The following is a 23,604-nucleotide window of genomic DNA, read 5'->3' as shown; positions in this document are numbered from 1 at the left end:
GATACCCTTCTGTTGGCATATAAAGACTCTCCCCACCGACCTATAAAGGTTCCCTTTTGCTGGCTTATCAAGGCATCTTCTGTTGGCTTATAAAGACTGTCTCCTGCTATCTTCTGCTATAAAAACTCACTTCAGACGGTAAATAGACACTCGCTTCTGCTCGTCTATAAAGACTCCCTTCAGACCGTCTGTAAAGTCTTGTTCCGGCTCATTTACAAAGTTTCACTTATGTTCGTATATGGGCAAAAATTTTTAAAATTGAGTTTTCCATTTTAAAAAAAAATTGATGCTACATGAATGATTTTTGGTACATAGACTAAGAAAAAAATCGTCATTCCAAATATGTTTTTGTAACTAAACTTGATCGCTGCGCGCAAAAGGATATGACCGTTTAAATTTGAATGTTTAGAAAAATTTGAGAAAAATGAAGCTTGTTATATGCCATTACCGTTAACTGAATTAGTACTCTTTCTGATGATACCAAAATAATCCAGAAATGTTTAAATGGATTCGAGAAAAATCAAATGTATGATAAAAATTTTCGTGAAATAGTAGTGCATATGCTTACAAAATATATATAAAAAAATTACAACAGCAACCAGAGATTGTGAGAAATAAAATTAAGTCTATGTCGTGAAGGAGCTATAATATTCATGCTATTTGCAAAAATCCAAAGAAATTTTGAGAAAAAAAAATAAAAATTGTATTATTCTTATTTTGTTATTTTTTGATTTTATATGAGAAGTTAAAGAACAAATGTTTCGAATTTTTTCCCTTTTTTTAAATATTTTGTGCGATAATTTAAAATCATTGGCGAACATTTTCAGATCATTATATTAGATCACAAGGAATTCCAATAGTGGCATAAAATGAAAATAAAGCTGTATTGAATAAGGCAACACTTGAAACGCATATAATCCGCGTAATAGTAGAAATGACATCATGCGACGATCATCCGATTTTCTAACACAGCTAATGAATCCTTTTTATTTAATATACATTTTGTGAAATTTTATTTGGCGACCACGATATAACATTTATTGCATATTAGGGTGCAAAAAACAGTAAAATGTTCACAATTTCCTGGACGTACACTTTACATTTTATGCGCAATGATCACCATTAAAAAATACATCATTCTATGCCGTTTCAGTGCGATCCATGGAGGACCGTGGATATAGCATCGCACTCAATTTTCAGGAAAATTTTATTATATCTCCGGATTCGCGATAGTTTTTAAAACCCTGTTTTCGCACATTTTAAACAGGTGTATCGCTCTATTTATTTAAGTAGAAATGAAACATAAAACCCTCGTTTAAATATGCGCTATTATCAAAAACATTTTGTGCAGATTTTCGAAATTTGGGGGATATCATATCCGCCGATCTAGTGGATTTCGTATGACAGTTGTAAAATTTTAACCAAAAAATTGTTTTTCTTTTTTTGACAAATTTACGCACAAAAATTTCTACTTTGGGAGTGGATTGCTCTGATCCTATGAAGGTTACACTCTCGAGCAATACATGCAAAAATGAGTAACCGCAAGTACTACAATGACATATTCAGCTTTTAGGTAAATCCGTATGCCCGTCCCGATTAGAGAAAAAATTCAAAAATCCCCATTATTCAATCTTCCAAATGTCAGCTTCCGTTTGAGGTACATACAGTGGATATATTAAAAAATCATACATTAGAAACCTCATCTATGAAGTGTATTCTTTAATTATTAAGTTATACGTTGTGTTGTAAAGCCACTAATTGGAAATTATCCCAAAAAAAAACTCGTTTCATTCAACGTGTTTTTCCTTTTTTTTACATTAATTAAAAATTATTATTAAAATTATTATTTTAAAAAATCCCTCTGTGAATCGCACTAAAACAGTTGATTTTACAGAAATGCGTTCAAAACTTATGGTATAGTACAATTGTTCGCGAGTTACAATACCCCATACCTCAGTTTCAACATATGTTAATTTTGTAAAATAAGGCCCATATATAAACTCCCTTCTTCTCTATCAAAAGACTCATTCTACTCGTATCTACAGACTCCTTCTGCTCGTATCTAAAGACTTCTTCTGTTCGTCTCTAATGACTCCCTTCTTTTTGTCTTTCAAGTCTTCATTCGGCTCATCTACAAAGATTCCCTTCGGTCCGTCTATAAAAACTCCATTCTGTCTGTCTATAAAGAGTCCCATCTGACTGCCTAAAAAAATTTCTTTCGCTTCATCTACAAGGACTCCCTTCTGTTCTTCTATAAAACTACCTTCTGCTCGTCTATAAGGAGTCCCTGCTGCCCGACAATAAAATCGCATTTCGGCTCACCTACAAAGACTCCCTTCTGGGCCCCTATTACAACTACCTTATCCTGATGTATAAAAACACCATTTTGCTTGTCTCTAAAGACTGCTTCTGCTGGCCTTCAAAGACTCAATCCTGTATTCTATAAAGACTCCCTTAAGAATCCTCTAGCACTCTTCTTGACGATTTTTTGGTTATGGCCGAATCATGGGCGCTATTAACTTTATATTATATATTTGTATACTGGACTATGTAGTAGACACACCCCGGGAAATCCCGGGCCGGGAATTCTCGAACAAAAAATCTAGTCGCTCTGTATGAAACTTTGTGAAACATCCTATCACAACATATTTACACTCTTTGAAATACATATGTTTATAATTATGGCCCCGTTAACAAATTGTCACCATCATTCTCCCTCCCTCTCTCTCTCGCTAAGCACTTTGACGTGTCAAATTAAATATTGCCAATAAATTCAAATCGTTTTCAATTGTTCAATGAATTGTGAGGAAGCTGCTGAATGACATAAATTTTGTGTTGATTTAATGCAATTGATGAACTTTATGACCACCAAAATGCCATCAGACTACCCAGCAAACCAAATGTCTGATGTCCGACATGTCTGAACAATTTCGGAAGCAAAGTCGTTAAGATTTCGTTGCGATTTCTAAACGATTTTTCGGAGAGGAAATAGTTCAGATTTTGTACCGATTTCGTTCCGATTTCGGAACGAATGTCGGAAAGAAATTTCCTTTCCGAATTTCCCAAGGATTTTATTCAGATTTCGTTACGAAATCGGACCGAAATCGATCCGATGTCGCTCCAACATTTCGTTCCGAAATTATGTCAACCACTTCATACAACTTTCGTTAAGATATCGTTACGATTTCGGATCAGTAGTGCGATTCTGTAACTCCTTAACGACAGAATTAACGACGATTGTCGGTAATTAACGATAATTTTCGGTAAGTGCTATTCTGTAACCAATTTTAACGATTTTTTGTCGGTAAATTTTGTCGTTAATTACCGAAAATTATTGTAAAGTTAACAACCAAAAAAAAGTAGTCGTTAGGTCTTAACCACAGTACATTGTTGCAATATTTAGCTGATTTCTTTAAAAAAAAAGGCGGTTTTATGTGAACATATGTATGTTTATGAGGTGGGTATTCAAATTCCGCATTATTGACCTATGTTGACAACTTTCGGCGGATAAATTTAGTGACCACAACCTCAAATGAAAATAACAGGTGGTTGGTTCAAAAAGTAGTTCAAATTCTCAAAATACCTATATTGAAAATGTTTAGTGGAGAAGTGTTGTGACCGCAAGGACCCTCAAATAGGAAATTACAGCTAGTTCGGTTAAAAATTGTAGCTAAAATCCTCAAAATACAGAAAGTCGGGAGGTATCGTGGATCCACGATCTCATTTCTAATTTTAAATCTCAATCATCGTCTAGTTCTTTTAATTGCGCTATTCAGAATTTCCTTACAAAGCGCCAAAACCGAAAATATGATCCTACCTTTGTAATTAGACAAAATAAAACAGCGACTTAAATACATACATACATATAGGATCTACCACATTTATATTTCTATATCACACGCACTCATTACATCTATCAAACATAAATCATGCAGCTTCTGTTGCTACACCACACACGGTGTATAGATGCACACTTCCTTAAATTGTTGGCAAATTTATTGGTCCTCTTCAAATCCATAAAATAGAGATATTCTGCATTTTTGGCTTGCCGATCTATTACATAAATGTTATTCATATCCTGGAATAAAACCACCAAAATCTATTTCAATCATGTATTGTTCATTTTCCTCCTAAATTTACTCACATAAACATTTTATGCTTTCAGTCCCACGACAGCGGCTTCTTTCGTACCGGATCGACCCGAAACTATAGCTAGCGGCTGCCAACCCAGATAAAACCTATGCTTCTACATAGGTTTCTATGCTGCAACAACAACATTTGATGCTTTACCCTTGTGTAACGCATTGTTGGGGTACTTGCGGATACTTATTTTCGGCACATTCCTCCAAACAGCAGTCCTTTTTTCCAGATTTATGCGATTGATGTACAGTAGTTGCGAAGGAATTATCTTTTTAACACAAAAATTCATTAATAAATATTAAAATATAATATTTGACATTTTTTCTTTCCATCGATATTCGTCGGTATGTGCTAACGATTTCTACAATCGTTAACCGTTCCCGCGACAATTGGATCTACGTTCCGGAACGACCCGAGTCCAACTCGGCCAGAGATTGTCACCTCAGCAACAGCTGTACAAAACCGTTTTTCCCGCAGGTGAGCAAACCATGCCAGCCGATTTGCTCAGTATCCTGTTAATAAGAGCTGGCATTGAGCAGAATCCGGGCCCCACTTCCACCGAGGTCACATTCTGTTCAGTGTGTCACACACGAATCACACGCAACCTAGTCCAGGTGCAATGCAACCAGTGTCGAGGTTGGTGCCACTTTCGACGCTGCTCTGGTTTAGCCAGTCATAGAGACTGGTCTAGGAATTTCGTGGCAAGTTGCTGTGGCCCTCAACCATCTCCCCCTGCAGCCGACCAACCACCATCCCGAGGTCGGACTGTGGCAACGCCCACTATATGGCATTGCTCAGTCTGCAGTAACCCCATCTGGGAGAATATTACATCGGTGCAATGTAATGGGTGTCGAAACTGGTGCCACATGAGACGATGCACAAATCTGCGCTCAATCCGTCATTGGTCTACTAACTTCGTGGCAGCTTGCTGCACAAATAACAACACTGCGGCCAGTACATCAACGACAATGAGCAATACCACCAACAGCAGTAATTTGAGCACACCAACATCATCCTCTCAGCAAAACACTCCGTCCGCATCTCCAAGTACATCCTCAGGACGCAACAGCTTGTTACCTCTGCCACAAACAACACCAAACACAGCTGTTTCCGCTTCTTCGCCACAAAACCAGAGTGTCTCCCCACAACAACAGCAACTCCGACATCATATAACTGATAATCTCAACTCCTTCAAGATCTTGCAGTTAAACTGCAATGGTCTTAGAAGAAAGGTTGTTGAGATCACCAATTATATGCATGTCAATAACATTCCTATTGCTGCCATTCAGGAGACGAAATTAACCAGCGATATCAGGCTCGGGTCTCATGGGAACTACGTCATCCTGCGTCAAGATAGACAGCGCAGCCATGGTGGAGGACTGGCGTTTATAATTGACCGAAACGTCAATTATCGGCTAGCCCACCTTCCGGCAAATCCCCGTGACCAGTTCCTTGAGGCCATGGCAATCTCTGCTCAAACCGGAGATATTGAACTAGAGATTGTAAACATCTACATCCCGCCCGTCAATAGCATAGGGGCAAACTATCATCCCACGATTGGACATCTGCTCGTGGGAGATAGTAGGATGGTAATCGGTGATTTCAACGCTCACCACGAGACCTGGTACTCGCAACTTGCCCCAGACCAACGGGGACTCAGCACTGCAGACCAGATAGACGACTCTGAATTCGCCGCCATCAACAATGACTTCCCCACTCGTATAACGGCCAACTGCTCCAGCTCCCCTGACATTTCAATCGTCAGTTCGTCGCTACTAGCCACAACATCTTGGCAAACACATGTGGCCTTAGATTCCGATCACATACCAATCGTGATCACGGTGGAGAAGCCAAGCGACTTCATGGAGCCAGATATACGCACATTCGTCAATTACAACAAAGCCAACTGGCAAGGCTTTACGAATGAAGTTGACAATGAGATCAGTCAACTGCCGCCCCCCTCATGCGCCAGAAAGGGTGAGAGTATTTTGAGAGAAATAATACTCCGAGCGGCCAAGCGTCATATCCCTGCCGGACGAATTCCCCGATGTAGACCAGGTTATCCATATGCGGCTGCGCGCCTTGCAGACCAGCGAGACCACCTGCGCCAAACTAACCCGGATGACCAAAGGATTGCATCCCTGACGGTAGAGATTAACTCTCTGATTAACCAGCACCGTCGAGATACGTGGATCAATCACTTAAACAATTGCGATGCTGGTTCGCACAAATTATGGTCTACAATCAAAAGTCTATCTGGAAATAAGACCAACCAAGGGAATATTGCGATTTCGTTCGAGCAAAACCAGATCTCAGATGCCAAGAAATGCGCCAATAAGTTCTGCCAACAGTTTGTTGCTCATCCCACCCAGCAGAACAGGACCGGTAGAGCCACCTTGAGAAAACTAAGGAAACTCCAACGTGAGCCAACGCCTTGCTCCTTCACACGGACTGAAGTTGAAGCTGTAATTTCCAAGGCCAAACCATCTAAAGCTCACGGTCCAGACGGCATCTCGATGGTCATGCTGAAGCATCTCGGCCCAGCAGCGACGGAATTTCTCGCGAAACTTCTATCTCTCTCGGTCAACCAACTGTTAATACCGGAGATATGGAAAGTTGCAAGGGTCATTCCACTTCCAAAACCAGAGAAACCGGCCAATCTAGGAGAGTCATACCGCCCCATCTCCTTATTGTCACCAATGGCCAAAGTTTTGGAGGCGTTGCTGCTACCAACACTCGCCGAACATTTACAACCAGTAGACCATCAACATGGATTTAGGAAAGCTCACAGCACCACAACGGCATTAAATGAGATTACACTACATATTGCGAATGGCCTCAATCGAAACCGACCGCCAGCGCGTACTGTGGTCGCTGCGTTAGATCTCTCCAAGGCATTTGACACAGTGGATCACTCGGTCTTGATTGGTGACATCATGGAATCCACACTGCCCAACACTGCCAAGCGCTGGCTTGGCAATCATCTCGCTGGTAGACAGGCATATGTGGAGTTTAGAGGCCGCAAGTCCAAGTATCGCAAAATTAAGATGGGCGTCCCGCAAGGCGGAGTTCTGTCACCGCTCCTGTTTAACGCGTACCTTGCGAAGCTTCCTGCACCACCACCCGGCGTAAAAGTGGTTTCCTACGCGGATGACTGTACGATAATGTCATCCGGAATCAATATCGAGGAAATAAGTGCACGTCTCAACAGCTACCTTGCCACCATATCAGCCTTCATGCATGGAAGAAATCTAGTAATCTCGCCAACGAAATCGACAGCCACCCTCTTTACTTCCTGGACACGTGAACTGAGAACAGAGCTCAGGTTAATAGTCGACGACAGAATAATTCCGACGGTACAACATCCGAAGATCCTAGGTGTTGTATTTGATAACCTTCTCAGATTCACGAAACACGCCGAGTATATAAAAAGTAAAGTCCAATCAAAGAATAAGATCCTGAAAGCTCTAACAGGCACCTCCTGGGGAAAGGATAAAGAAACGCTCATCGCGACATATAAGGCCATCAGTCGCTCAGTGCTGAGCTATGCCGCCCCAGTTTGGACTTCCTTCATGAGCAAAACACTATGGCGTAAGCTGCAAGTGGTTCAAAATAGTGCGCTTCGGATTGCTACTGGATGTGTGCAGATGTCGAGTGTCGATCATCTACATGAGGAGACTAGGATGCTGTCAGTATGGCAACATAATGTGTTGCTTGCCAGACAGTTCCTACTGGCCTGCCATCTGCCAAGTCACCCCAACCATCACACTGTGATGCAGGATCTTCCTCCACGCCACATCCGGAAGGACATCAGGCACTACCGTCCGGACATCCAAGACGTAGTTCCATCTGACGTCAACAGATCGTCAATAGCGGCAGGCCTGCGGCAGATACATACTCTTACGGTTTCCCAAAGCATTGTAAGATACCGCTGCAACATCGTCCTTAATGAACACCCCCCAGCCTTATCCGACAGCGAAAGACTCCTACCCAGACGGACCAGAACAATCCTGGCACAATTAAGGTCTGGATGGAGCACTATTCTCAACTGTTATCGAGCCAGAATAGTTTCAGGCACCCTTGATAGGTGTCCGAATTGCCGACAAAGCCCGCACAACACAGCGCACCTTTTCTCTTGCCCAGCTAGGCCCACAGATTTGCGCCCTGTGGACCTATGGACAAGACCAGTGGAAGTGGCCCGTTTTTTACAGCTCCCAGAACAATAGCAAATCAAATTTTCACATGCTCCATCAAGAACCCTACACGCATCCCAATCCATAATATCATCCCTCCCATACACATTAACACAATAATCCAGCACATCCACAATATCATCCCATACACACATATATCAACACAATAACCCAGCTCATCCACGAATCCACACACACCCCCATATCCCCACTCCACAATTTGACACACAAACTTTACTAATGTTTCAACATCCTTACAGGGAAAAACGATTGTTTGCAGACAACCTGTTACAACAACAACAATCGTTAACACAAAGTTACAGAATAACACATTCGTTAACTCAACCGAATATTTTTGTTAACTACCGATGTCGGTTCGTTATTAAAACAAGTTACAGAATCGCACTACAGATATCGGACGTATCGTCCGAATTTTGTTCCGATTTCGTTACGATGTCGGTACGATTGGTTTGCTGGGTAGTTTATGATAGCCTAAATGGATATGAGTGTGTGCGTGTGGATGCGTGTTTGTTTGTGTGGTATTAAAATGTATTTGTCCTTCTTCTCTTCAGACTTGATGATGGCAATCATGTTTCTCTTGATGACAATGATATTTGGTTTGACATAAATCACATCAAATGCATACATACTCGCTTACAAACATAAATATATAATAAAATGACAACAATAAGAACAACAACCCAGCAAACCAAAATCGGAATAAACATCCGAATTCGGACCGAATTCGATCCGAAAGTCGGAAAAAACATCCGAGTTCGGATGCGAATTCGGTCCGAACTCTGACCGAAAGTCATATGGCGTGGTTGACGTGTTCTCTGACCGAAATTCGGATGAAAATCGGAAGTTTTTGCAGACTTTCGGACCGAATTCGGTCCGAATTCTGATGAACTTTCGTATGAATTTCTGATTTATTAACCGACGTTCGGACAGATATCGGTCCGAATTCGGAAGAAAAATCTTATGAAATTCGGAAGTTTTGGACGACTCTGATGAACTATTGTATGAATTTCTGATTTGTTTACCGCCGTTCGCACAGAATTTGTTTTTATTATTTAAAAGTGTAAAATGTACACAGTTAATTCATGAAAACTTAAAATCCTTAAATTTAAATGTTTGTTCACCTACTATAAACATATGAAGGGTTTTAATATCATCTTATAGCCTGTTTATATTATAGATTTTTGCAAGGTTAACCTTCTCTATGAGGACTTATTTGACCTAACGGAATTGATATTCGAAACCCAGTGGTTTTCTTAAATCCGTACGTCCCCACCAGAAGTGGGAACAACAAATTTATCAACAGGATCTGTGAAATATGTAAAACCATTTTATTAATATATGAAAAAATACATGTCTTCACATACAAAAGTTGATATACATGAAAGTATAAAGAAACTTAACTTTGGCAATATTTATAAAACATATGACTTTCCACGAAATAGCGTTGAAGTTTGACGAAAAAATATTTACTTTCATTAACTTTATAAAAATAAACAAATGTGTATACAACGGTTCACTATGAATGATCTTTAAACACTATCATGCATCAACACGCATAACAAAAATAAACCAAATTTGTTCTCCGTCACAGAAATTAAAACCCGAGCACTCATTTTTTCGTTCGCACTTCATCGGCACATCAAGAAATACACACAATTTGCCCAACATGTGCGAGCGCAACATGTACAATTCTTTTCTCTCTGCTTATTTACAATGAATATAGCCAAAGCAGCACAAGAGAAAAAATAAGAAAAATCCCTTCAGAGAGACAGAGAGAGCGAGAGGGAAAAAGTTCGTCAGACTAATCGGACAGAGTTCGGACCGAATTCGGTCAGACGTGTCGGAAAAAACTTCCGACTTTTAGCAGACGTGTCGGACGTCCGACATTGTGTTTGCTGGGCAATAAAGACAACAACATGTGTGTGCCAAATGTAATGGCAGTAACAACAATAACGTAAACAATAATAATGACAGCTCAACTAGTCCTGGCAACAACTTGGTTTATTCCGAAAGGGAGGAGAGGGGGAGAGAGAAGGCTATACACTACCGCTAAACAAGCAAATGACCCTAAAGCATATTTCGAATTATGCTGGCATTCATTGATTGCGGAATGACGAAGAAAAACGTGTTTTTTTTTTTTTTTCAAAACCATCCATCCCTTCCCTGCAAACCATTGGAAGATTGTTGGACGATTTTTCGACCAGATTTTTCTTCAACGCTTCTTTCCGGCGATCTTTTAGCGAATTTTTATATAAAATTCACCCATGCGAGTAATTTGCCATTCGTAGACGATTCTCAAAAATTATTGTTTATAATCAATCGCTACGACAAATTACCTGTTATGCTTCTCGGCGATCTTTCCGCGAAATTGTGTTATGTTCCGCTATTGTTAGAGCAGGCGAATAATATATTATGTTTCCGAACCTCGATCACGCGATTGTTACTAAATTTTTTGATTTGGTTGCTTATAATTCTCATATACACATTCTGCATAACTTTGGTATAAATGGCACGTATTATATTATGCCCAACATACCAAATAAAAATTTAAAGTAATAAAACTTGAGAATAATATTATATTTTAACTTTAGAATAAAATTATATTTCAACTTGAGAAAAATATTATATTTTAGCTTGAGGATAATATTATAAAATGTACAAACTTTTCAAAGGGTGTCTGAAAACTATTTTTATACAAATTTTTGTTGATTGACATTTGTTGATAAATTCGTTTTCACAAAAAAACATTTTTCCGTATTTTACATCGATCTTTAATTTTATGTGTTTAAATTCATATCCGCGTTGTGTTAAAAAATAATTAATGTAAAAAGTATTGAAAATAAAATTTGTAATAAAGACAAATTTGGCATAGAAGTTATTATCAAAAATGATAAGTCCTTTTCTCCCGATATCTCTCTCGCGCGCTACGCGTTGCTACTGATTGCAAAGTAGCTCTATATGCCGCATTTTTCTCTTCGGTAGCAGCACGACACTCCTGGTCATACCATGAATTCCTTTGTGGAGGTCTCTGGAATCCAAGTATGGATTTTGCGGCTGTTTGCATGGAGTGGGCCAATGGCCATTGCCATTGTGTTGTTATGTTATCGGGACAAGGAGTGCTCGCGTTAAGCAATTGGGCTAGTTGAGTGGAATATGCTGTGGCTATCTGTTGTGTTTGCAGCCTATCGATGTCCAACTTCCGCGTTGAGTCTGTTCGTGCTTTATTTGCAACGTTTAGACGGGTACGTACACAGTCTTACATAAGTATACGTACGCCCCATAAATCTCGGGTTTTAGAAAAAGTAATGATATTTATGAAATTCCAAGTACACAGGCATATTTCGTCTCACTAATAAACAATATTTAATACAACAAAAGTATATTCCATAATATAAATAACGGTAAATTTTACAAAAACCAAAAAATGATACTTACAAAAGTATACATACGCCCCAAGGAAATATGAGTATTATCGTACAATTTATGGAATTAGCAGCAAAATTTATACATTTTATTGTTTTGGCGAATGTGTCTGGGTGTCCGAGATATATTTTAGAGAAAAAAAATAATTTTTGGGTGTTAAGTGTCGTTATTTAATGCCAAACTTCTTGTATAGCTCGCTAAAGCGGACCCTTGCTGATTTCTTTCCGTTTTAGGTATTTGAGTATACAAAAGCCACAATATTAGTGTCAGGTTATAGATTTTGAGATCCTAGAAAGCTTTTTAGTTGACCTTGTGCATAACACACCTTCCTTCCAGAAGACCTTGAATTGTGTTTTAATATGGTATTATATAATCCTTGGACACCAATTGAATCAGAAATGTGATATATTCCGTTAAAAACCTGCTCCCAAAGCATCAAAATATAATCACTACCAAAAAGCATGAAATTTACACTGTGAACAACGAGCCAAAAATTCCGAGGAATCTATTAACTTCCTGAGATATCCCAGGAAAAATGTGAATTTATCGACACCCAGGAAGGTGTGTTATGCACAAGGTCAACTAAAAAGCTTTCTAGGATCTCAAAATCTATAATCTGACACTAATATTGTGGCTTTTGTATACTCAAATACCTAAAACGGAAAGAAATCAGCAAGGGTCCGCTTTAGCGAGCTATACAAAAAGTTTGGCATTAAATAACGGCACTTAACACCCAAAATTTATTTTTTTTTTCTCTAAAATATATCTCGGACACCCAGACACATTCGCCAAAACAATAAAATGTATAAATTTTGCTGCTAATTCCATAAATTGTACGATAATACACATATTTCCTTGGGGCGTATGTATACTTTTGTAAGTATCATTTTTTGGTTTTTGTAAAATTTACCGTTATTTATATTATGGAATATACTTTTGTTGTATTGAATATTGTTTATTAGTGAGACGAAATAAACCTGTGTACTTCGAATTTCATAAATATCATTACTTTTTCTAAAACCCGAGATTTATGGGGCGTACGTATACTTATGTAAGACTGTGTACCTTTGCTGCAACAAGGTAGTGGTCCGAATCAATGTTTGCGCCTCGGAACGATCGTACATCCAACACGCTGGATGAATGTCTTCCATCTATTACAACATGATCAATTTGATTACTTGTTCTTTGATCTGGAGACAGCCAGGTGCCCTTATGAATATCGAGATGATTAAATCTGGTACTGCTAACTACCATGTTTTTTTGCAGCTGCAAAGTCTATCAGCCTCATACCATTGTCAGATGTTTCACTGTGGAGACTGAATTTCCCGACTGTTGGGCCAAAGATATTCTCCTTTCCAATTTTGGCATTAAAATCGCCTAGAATGATTTTAATGTCATGGGCAGGGCAACGGTCATGTGTTTCTTCTAAGCGCTCGTAAAATATATCTTTGGTCTGTTCGTCCTTTTCTTCAGTGGGAGCATGAGCGCAAATAAAGCTGATGTTGAAGAATTTAGCTTTTATTCGAATTGCAGTAAGTCTTTCATTCACTGGGGTGAAGCTGGATACTAGATGTTTTAGTCTCCGACTAACTACGAATCCGCAACCAAACTCATGCTTTACGTCATGGCAGCTATAATACAGTGCGTCACCTTTAGGTGTTGTTGTGACGCCTTTCCCAATCCATCGTATTTCCTGTATGGCAGTAATATCGGCCTTGTACTTTTCAAGTACGTCTGCCAATGCGAAGACTGCACCTTCTCTATAAAGAGTGCGAACATTCCAGGTGCAGATTCGCAGATCATGGTCCTTAAAGTGTTTGCGGGGTTCGTCAACTTTAGAGGGGTTTGTTTTTCTTTTCTTTCGTTTTTTCATAGTAGGATGTTTTTTCTAGGGGAGGGTTACTAACCCGACGCCCAAACCCAAGTTTCTAACGTTCTTATGGGTGAACGCGCGGCACATGTTAGCTCACTACCTTTAACGGGTGTTAAAGGCAGTTCCCCAGGTGACACCACGGGGAGGTCAGTGTCCACTTGAGATGAAAGAGGGACCAAGATAAATCCTGGGCTTTGCCATGTTAAAGACGGTCAAGACCGTTGCTTGGTATCATTCATCCCCTACATTTTTGTTGAAAGGCGGGGTTTTTCTAAGTGAATGATCATACAATAATAAATGCCTAAAGTTTAAACATTTTATGCGTTAAACTCGTATTTCAACAAAAATGGTTGAAATAGCGCGTACTGTGCCTCATCTTGTTGCAAAAAATTTAGAGTGTGGAGTGTTGAAAATTTAATTAAAAACTCTGCATTATTAAGATGATTGTTCTAAATCTACAAAAAGCATTAAGAACTCTCCCAGAGATGCCGGAAGTGTCCCGCTTGCAGCAGGTTGAAAATGTGACCACTTTAGACCGGAAGGATTCTTGACAGATTTTCTTTGTAATTCGGTTCGGCAACTAGCATGCAAAGGCAAATACGGCATAGGAAGTAAGTTCAAGTTAGAAATTAACTTAAAAAATATAACTAAATTTCTACTTTTCATAGATGCAGCTGTGGACACGTTGGACCTAAACATTCTTTCAGTTCGTTGAAAGTATAAAGATGCGAAACATATGTAAAAACCGCAAATGCAAATAAAAAATACAATTATTTAATAATATCATAAACAGACAAATTGAATTACTTGTGAACTCAATTTTCATAAAAATAACAATAAAATAAGTAAAATCATAAAAAATGTAGAAATATTAACTAAATTAATAGAATTTGAATAAAAATGCAAAAAATTATATATAAGCTTGTTTTAAAATTACACGGATAAGCTTAAGACAATATTAATATCATAAGCTTATTATACAATTACAAGGGTAAGCTTATAAACAAGGGTTCCGTTTCGATTATTCTATAATTATGGCATAAGTTTTTAACAACAAATTTCTCAAGTATTTTATAAGCTTAAGGCTTATGTTGGTAAGCTTATTATAATATAATTCTCAAGCTTTTTTGGTATGTTGGGTGAGTATTGACAAACATAGTACATGTGTGGGTTTTGCCAAGTGGAATTAAGAAAGGCCCGAGAAGCAGTATAAACCACTGTGTCATAAGGAATGATAAAAAAATTATAACAAATCAGAAAATAAAACAAAAAGTATAAAAATCAAAGACAAAAAAATGAAGAAAAAAAAACAAAGAAAACTGAAAAATAAATTTTTTTTAATTTTTTGTTTATATTTTCTTCTTCTTAAGATCTTCCAAATGATTCGTCAGCGAATCTTGGTCGCGATTCGAATTCCATAAACACTTACTTTAGGTTGGTGTTACGCAAAAGATTTTTAGGCGATATCGCCTGCGAAAAATTATTCGCCCAGGAAAATCGCGTATTATTCTTAGGCGATAGAAATGGTTTGCAGGGGTAATATCCGTGCAAGCAAAAACTATCGCGGAAGTGACTTAGGCGTGCCTCCTACTCGATGAAAACAGTCGCGGCAATAGTCGCGGAAGTCACCCTGAATTGACCTCAGTTGTGAATGTATGAGCCAAGCCCGCGTGTCGTCTTGGACAGCGACACTTCTTGGAGGTCATTTCCGTGATAGTTCTTGAAATTAAAAACAAAATATTTATTTTATTTTTTATTTATTATTCATTTTTTTTATTTTTTTATTTAAATTTTTTTTTTATTTTTTTAAGTACGCCCTTTTAGAGAATTTTTTCTTTGGTATTTCCGCCTACCTTATTTTTATCATTTTAAAAATGTGATGTTGTTTTGTTTCCTGATTTGGGAAGCGAACACGGACCTTCAGAGTGCAAACCGAGTATGCTTACCACTGCACCACTGTCTCATTTAATGATCAGAGAGAAAAATGTTTCATATTTGTTCAAATGTGTTGAATTATTAAATAAATGTAAACAGTCGCCTTGGAAGTCACTCAGAAGTCACTCCGAAGTGTCGGCATATGCAATAAAAGGTAATCATAATAATGCTATAGAAATTGTTTGTGTAATTCACCAACGGTCTTCTTTGGCATGTCTCTGGAGTGACTTCTTAGACGAGGTAGTGAGAGTGAAACTCGCTTCCAAATGCTGGCAGGTATTTAACAAATTTTTTGCGGAAGGCAACAACAACACTTTGAATGATTTCAGTCACCAATATTGTCATAAATAATGAAGTAACTCATAACCCCTTTGGTGCTATCGAACGGAGACAATGACATTATAAACATTTACTGGTTTCCGTTTATAGGGAGAAAATTCCTGGGAAAATAATCTATATGGGGAATTCCAAGTGAAATCGGACAGTTCGGAGAAAAGTAATTTTTGATTTCAATTGTTTTTGGTTCAATTAATGCTCCTAGCCAACAGAACATTTTAGTATATTTTAAAATTTTTTTTTGACCAACGGTACAGAGATATCGCCTATTGAAATTATCACATTTTTAAAGAACTATGTCCAAATAAATACTCATAACTTCTTTAATATTGGTCCAAATGGGACCATCTTTTTTTTGAATAGTTAAGTTGAAGAACGCGGATTGAACCTGACATTAACTGGCCGTTCGATTGATGTGGTTATTATTATTTATGTACCCAAAAATTGATTGTTGTGTTCGTTGTCATCGACCCCACATACCCACGGTCAAATTCATGACCATTTGGACGATGCGCGTACAACCTTCAAAAGTCATAAAAACTGGAGGTTCCTTCAATTGGGATATATACAAAAATATGAACCTATATTAATCATTTTCTGTGTCGAGATTTTCTGCCCATTGAGAATCCGAAATACCAAGTTACCGTCACTACAGGAGAAAAATCTTTTAAAAAATTTCACATCGACCGGCATGGTTGCCTTCCAATCAGACAACCCACAATACCAAATTACTGGACTTTCTGTCAGAAGAAAATATGAATCAATGTCTAAAAATTTTGTACAGAGATATCGCCTATTGAAATTATCACATTTTTAAAGAACTATGTCCAAATAAATACTCATAACTTCTTTAATATTGGTCCAAATGGGACCATCTTTTTTTTGAATTGTTTGTTTTTGTAATTGAACGTAGTTTAACATATAATTTTTTTGAAAAAAGTCGAAGGGTACAATCATATTTAAAAATTGATTTTAAATATTAAATCCCGAAAATTGCATTGAAGCCCACTGTGCATTTCTCTTTTAAGTATTTCTTTCGATAGCTGATGAAAAAACAAACAATTCAAAAAAAAGATGGTCCCATTTGGACCAATATTAAAGAAGTTATGAGTATTTATTTGGACATAGTTCTTTAAAAATGTGATAATTACAATAGGCGATATCTCTGTACCGTTGGTCAAAAAAAAATTTTAAAATATACTAAAATGTTCTGTTGGCTAGGAGCATTAATTGAACCAAAAACAATTGAAATCAAAAATTACTTTTCTCCGAACTGTCCGATTTCACTTGGAATTCCCCATATATATAAAAAAGAATGATGTTAGTTACTACGCTTATAACTCAAGAACGGCTGAACAGATTTTGACAATTCACACCAATTCGGAATAGCCTCATGGCAGAAAAGGATAAAACCTAAAAAAATCGCGAAAATCTGCGAAAAATTTGCAAAAATATTTTTTTGAAGAATGTCAATTTTTCCACACATTTCTCTCGAGCTTTTGCGTTCGGATAATATCGTGTCACTTTTTTACAGTTTTTTGGCGAAAATGGTGTATGCACCACATGCTATTGACTTTTGAAAAGATCTCTATGTCAAGTTTTAAATGTTCAATATAATTGTTTTAGTTGTTGGCGTTTTTTATTGTTGGACTGCAGAATTTTACATCTTTGTGTTTATTTCAGCTTTAGTCCATATTTTGTTGTATTCAAGTATTTGAATAACAACAAAATGTTTTACAGTGGATATGAAATTGATTAGTTGCGGGCGGAGGGTCGGGAATACTATAGTTTCAGTTGTCACCAAACAACTTCATCAGTTCCCTTTTCCGCCGACTCTGTATCGATAAACAGGTCAATAAGCCCATCCAGCAAATTAAACAAAATGAGAAATTTGCTATATGGCCCTAAAACTGATTACCCTACAATTTGAGTCGAACTAAAGAATTTTATATCCACCACTGTTTTTATATCGTCTTTGCATTGCAAAGAATACGAACATAGTGTGTTGCTTCAATAAGCGGGGGTAAAACAACGAGAAAGTTGTTGTTTTTGCATTACGCATTGATCAACAAGGCCGTGCTGATGCCTATTATTGTTGTTGGCGTTTTTTATTGTTGGACTGCAGAATTTTACATCTTTGTGTTTATTTCAGCTTTAGTCCATATTTTGTTGTATTCAAGTATTTGAATAACAACAAAATGTTTTACAGTGGATATGAAATTGATTAGTTGCGGGCGGAGGGTCGGGAATACTATAGTTTCAGTTGTCACCAAACAACTTCATCAGTTCCCTTTTCCGCCGACTCTGTATCGATAAACAGGTCAATAATAGGCATCAGCACGGCCTTGTTGATCAATGCGTAATGCAAAAACAACAACTTTCTCGTTGTTTTACCCCCGCTTATTGAAGCAACACACTATGTTCGTATTCTTTGCAATGCAAAGACGACATAAAAACAGTGGTGGATATAAAATTCTTTAGTTCGACTCAAATTGTAGGGTAATCAGTTTTAGGGCCATATAGCAAATTTCTCATTTTGTTTAATTTGCTGGATGGGCTTATTGACCTGTTTATCGATACAGAGTCGGCGGAAAAGGGAACTGATGAAGTTGTTTGGTGACAACTGAAACTATAGTATTCCCGACCCTCCGCCCGCAACTAATCAATTTCATATCCACTGTAAAACATTTTGTTGTTATTCAAATACTTGAATACAACAAAATATGGACTAAAGCTGAAATAAACACAAAGATGTATAATTGTTTTATTTAATTTAATAAATGTCAGTTTTCATTTTATTCAAACAATTCTTTGTGCAAATTAATTGCGAAAAATAATTTAAAAGACGTGAGTTTGGTCTTAATTTTAAGAGGTTATTAGCAGCTTCAATTGATGTTACCATTCTCTGCATTGTTTTTTTTTTTTTTATCTAATAGGAAGTACGCTGGAACGCTGGCAGAATATAACGGATGTTTTCAAATGACTTCGAAGTTAAGTTGAAGAACGCGGATTGAACCTGACATTAACTGGCCGTTCGATTGATGTAGTTATTATTATTTATGTACCCAAAAATTGATTGTTGTGTTCGTTGTCATCGACCCCACACACCCACGGTCAAATTCATGACCATTTGGACGATGCGCGTACAACCTTCAAAAGTCATAAAAACTGGAGGTTCCTTCAATTGGGATATATACAAAAATATGAACCTATATTAATCATTCTCTGTGTCGAGATTTTTTCTTTTAAAAAATTTCACATCGACCGGCATGGTTGCACCTTCCAATCAGACAACCCACAATACCAAATTACTGGACTTTCTGTCAGAAGAAAATATGAATCAATGTCTAAAAATTTTGCCGATAAGTTTTTTTAAACACTAGCCTCCCTAAATGGCAAATTAGATCAGGATGTACTGTTATGTTTGGCGTATACCGAAATGGGGATGTGTGCCAACAATTTTTCGTGGAGTTTTCGGACCACTGTAAGATTAAAGCTAATTCAGTTAGAAAATTATCTTAGGATTACTTCAAATGACTAAATAAAATTTAATTCGTTGTGAGTTCTATGTTCATTTCGTCAGACCGACTGACGGACATAGTTAAATCGAATTAGAAGTGTATGCTGATCAGTAATATACATATGTATATACTTTATTCTCAGAGAAAATGAATGAATGAATACATAAACGGAATGGCAAACATCTTATGGTGGAGGATAATAAAATGAATAATGTTTGCCAAAAGCTTCAAAATCGAATGTATCTCTTTTATGGGGCCTATATTAAAGAGTACACTACCTATACCTACAATTCTCGGTATGAATTATTACCCATATCGAATACTAAATACCAAACTTCAGTCATTTCGGTAGGATAATGTGGCTAAAATCTTCAAAATACTGAAAATCAGGAGGTACCTTCTAGGGGGGCTATATCAAAACATGGATCGATATAGCCTTGAAAATGGGTTATATCAACATCCTAGGAGTAATATAAACTTTTGTTTCTTGATTTTAACAGGCTATATCGACTAAGAATTTTATGCTGATCAATAATATATACTTTATACAGTCTCCGAAGAATATTTCGAAGTGTTACAAACGGAATACAACTTTAATTATACCCTCCATTGTTCTTGAAGATATAAAAAGAAACTTTATATATAACAAAAAAATATAAAATGTATTTGAATTTAAGTAATTTCATTTCATTCGTCTTGCAATAGCCATGACAATAAATGAATTGCAAGGCAAATAATCAATTTCAATGGACCTTTAACGACTGCGAGACGAAGTTTGCCGGGTCCACTAGTATTAAATAGAAATTCATAATATTTTTGATTTCACGGGAGAGCTCTGAAATCTTTCAAAAATGTTTCTTGCTCTCAAGATTCATCAACAAATTTCTCAGTTGACAACTATTTGGGTAAAAAATGGCCTTTAAAACATTTTAAAATTAAAATCATTTTAGTATTTAAACCAATCCACTTCCATTCCTTCCGAACCCAACATCCCACAATGAAGCGAATGACAAACACGCCACTATTTCTGTTATTTAAACACAAATGTTCATAAATCAATGAAAATCCGCTGGCAAGACAATGGAAAATGACAACAACAACGGCTAGTGACACATTAAGTGAGACAACAAGCCAAATGGACCAAATAAATAGCCAGGAAATTAACAGTGCAGCGAAGAGAGATGGCAATCGATACACACTTGAAGAAAAGAATTACCAAAATTTTGGAATGTTCTCATAGATTAACACAACATTAAATTCAAGTTGCTTTGACGTAGAGTTGTACAATCTAGTTCATTTGAAAGATTTAGTTCAATAGTTCAGCTCTTTTAACTGAACTAGTTCAGTAATCTAGTTCATAATTCACTATCCAGTTCAATCACTCGGGTCATAATCGTTCACCGGCCCTTAATCATTCGCTTGAGGAAAACGCGTGCTGAACTAGATTGTGAATCGTTCGTTCGTTGATCGTACGGTCACCGACTGATTCTAGTTCAGTGCTGAGCACGGTCGTGTGCTTGTTTTTTGTTTTTTGAACCATCAACAAAGTTTCAACTTTTATGCATTTTCTATTTTTATACCCTACACCACTATGTGGGGAGGGTATTATAAGTTGGTTTTGGCCAAAAAGATTGTAACGCATCGAAATATTGGTCTTAGACCCATACTTATATATACCAAAATGAATGTCTCGACGAGCTGAGTCGATCTCCGTCTGTCCATCTAAACCTTGTAATCACGCTACAGGTCGCAATTTTGATCGGATCGTCACGAAATTTTGCATGTTGATGGGGGTCCCGGAGGGGAAGAAGCGTATTGATTTTGGTGATGATCGGATAATATTTAGGGGTCGGAAAAGGCACAAAACTTAGGTGGATTAAAAGACAAGTTTTTTTCCAAAGCGAATATCTCAGCTTCTATATGGGGTATACCAAAAGCAAAACCTGACAATTAAAGTAGAAAATATCACCTTTCTAATGATGTAAAGTAGATGCTCGTAGATGATCAAACAACGAAGATATCACAATAGTAGCAAATAAAACCCCAATTTTCGTTTTTGCGATTTTAATTATATTGACGAATATCACAGCTTTAGTTGTAAACTTTCCAAAAGCAAAGCCTGACTATTAAAGTAGAAGATCCCGTCTTTACAATGATGCAAACTAGGTCGGCGAAGGAAACCAAATGGCGGAGATATGGCAATAGTCGATAATGCATCCCATTTTCCGATTTGTTTGTAATCACGCTACAGATCGCAATTTTGATCGGATCGTCACGAAATGTTGGGGGTTAATGGGGGTCCCACAGAGGAAGAAGCCTACTGATTTTAATGATGGTCGGATAATATTCAGGGGTCGGAATGGGCAAAAACTTATTTGGAGAAAGGGTCTACGTTTTATTTCAAAGCCAATATCTCTGTTTCTTTAAGAGGTATATCAAAAGCAAAACCTGGCAAGGAAAGTAGAAAATATCACCTTTACAACAATGTAAAGTAGGTTGTCGTAGCTGCTCAAACAACAGAGATATCGCAACAGTCGGTCATGCATCCCATTTTCTGATTTATTTGTAATCACGCTACAGGTCGCAACTTTGATCGGATCGTCACGAATTTTTTGGGAGTGGATGCGGGTCCCACAGAGGAAGAAGCCTATTTAGTTTGGTGATGGTCGGATAATATTCAAGAGTCGGAATAAGCAAAAAGCTTATGTAGAGTAAAGTCAACGTTTTTTTCTTATGCGAATATCTCCGCTTCTGGTTGGAGTATTCCAAAAGGAATACCCGTCAATGGAAGAAGAAAAGATCTCGTTTATATTGATGCAAGGTATGTTGGTTTAAGTGAGCAAACCGAGATATTGCAAAATTCAGTAATAAACCCAATTTTTCCATTTTTTGTATTCACGCTACAAGTTGGAATTTTGATCGGATAGTGACGAAATTGATTTTGGTGATAGTCGGGTAATATTAAGTGGTCAGAATGGGGAAAAACTCATTTGGAGACAAATTCAAAGTTTTATTCTTTGTGAATATATCGGCTTCTAGTAGTGGTAAAGCCTGTATATGGAAGACGAAAATATTACCTTTACATTGGTGTAAAGCAGGTTGGCGAAGGTGGTCAAACAAGGGAGATACCACAATAGTCGGTAATGCATCCAATTCTTCCATTTTTTGCAATCAAGCTACAGGTCGTAATTTTGATCGGATGGTCACGAAATTTTGGTTGCTTATGGGGGTCCCAGAGAGAAAGAGGCATATTATTTTTGGTGGTAGTCGGATTATATTCCCTAAAAGAAATGTTTACCAGTGAAAAGCTTATGCAAAGGGGTAGTGGTGTAGGGTATCACATGGTCGGCCCCATCCCGACTATAGCCTTTGCTCACTTGTTATTTTTTAATAATTAGTTTCATGAACTATTTTAGACAATATTTATGCTAAAACAAATTGATATAAGTAATGGAATATTAAGAAGAATGTAATACAAATTCTAACTGAAATACTATCTTTTATTATTTTGCTCAGCATTGTTCTAGTTCAGTGAATTATTGAACTATAATGAACTGTATCGACTGATCGTGGTCATACGCTCTTTTCAATGAAACGTTCAATTGAACTTGTTCGTTCATGAACTATTCAACACTACTTTGACGGAACATCCCTCTTACAACCGGTCTAAGAATAGATTTTCAATCGCAAATGCAAGTTATATCAAGTTTGCAGCTATTCTATTTCATTTTAACTTCTTATATCCTACTCTACAATGTGGGAAGAGTATTATAAGTTTGTTTTGCTAAAAATTCATGTAACACCGCGAAATATTCGTCGTAGACCGCTAATGTTATATATTTGTCATATCTGGAGGGATGGAGGGATATAGCGATGTGTGTCCGTCCTGCCCTGTGTCCGTCTGTCCATTACAAATTGTAATCAAACTCCAGGCCGCAATTATGGGCCGATCGTCACGAAATTTGGTACGGAGGTCGGCTTCACATCAGAATAGATCGTTATTGTTATTGGTGATGATCGTAAAATATTTAGGTGGTGAAATGGACTAAAAAAAATTGTATCTGCTCTGTAGGTCGCAACCACAGTCCGATCAGCGCAAAATTGTAAATAAGGTGTGAGCTTATGAAAGAAAACAAGTAAAAAGTCGTTAAGTTCGGCCGGG

General features: G+C 37.4%; 1 protein-coding gene across 1 annotated transcript in view; it reads left to right on the top strand.

Annotated features, from left to right (window-relative positions):
* The first annotated feature begins 519 nt into the window (after positions 1 to 519).
* Kyat (Kynurenine aminotransferase) overlaps positions 520 to 23,604 on the top strand; it is a 467,753-nt gene continuing 444,668 nt past the window's right edge. Inside the window, exon 1 of the mRNA XM_073980251.1 lies at positions 520 to 526. The gene's annotated coding sequence lies outside the window, so the exon portion shown is untranslated. The remainder of the gene's footprint in view (positions 527 to 23,604) is intronic.

This window comes from Musca autumnalis, unplaced genomic scaffold (assembly GCF_047663935.1).
Source record: "Musca autumnalis isolate F117 unplaced genomic scaffold, ASM4766393v1 scaffold_1, whole genome shotgun sequence".
Taxonomy (NCBI): Eukaryota; Metazoa; Arthropoda; class Insecta; order Diptera; family Muscidae; genus Musca; species Musca autumnalis.
This window is presented reverse-complemented; position numbering and strand designations above follow the sequence as displayed.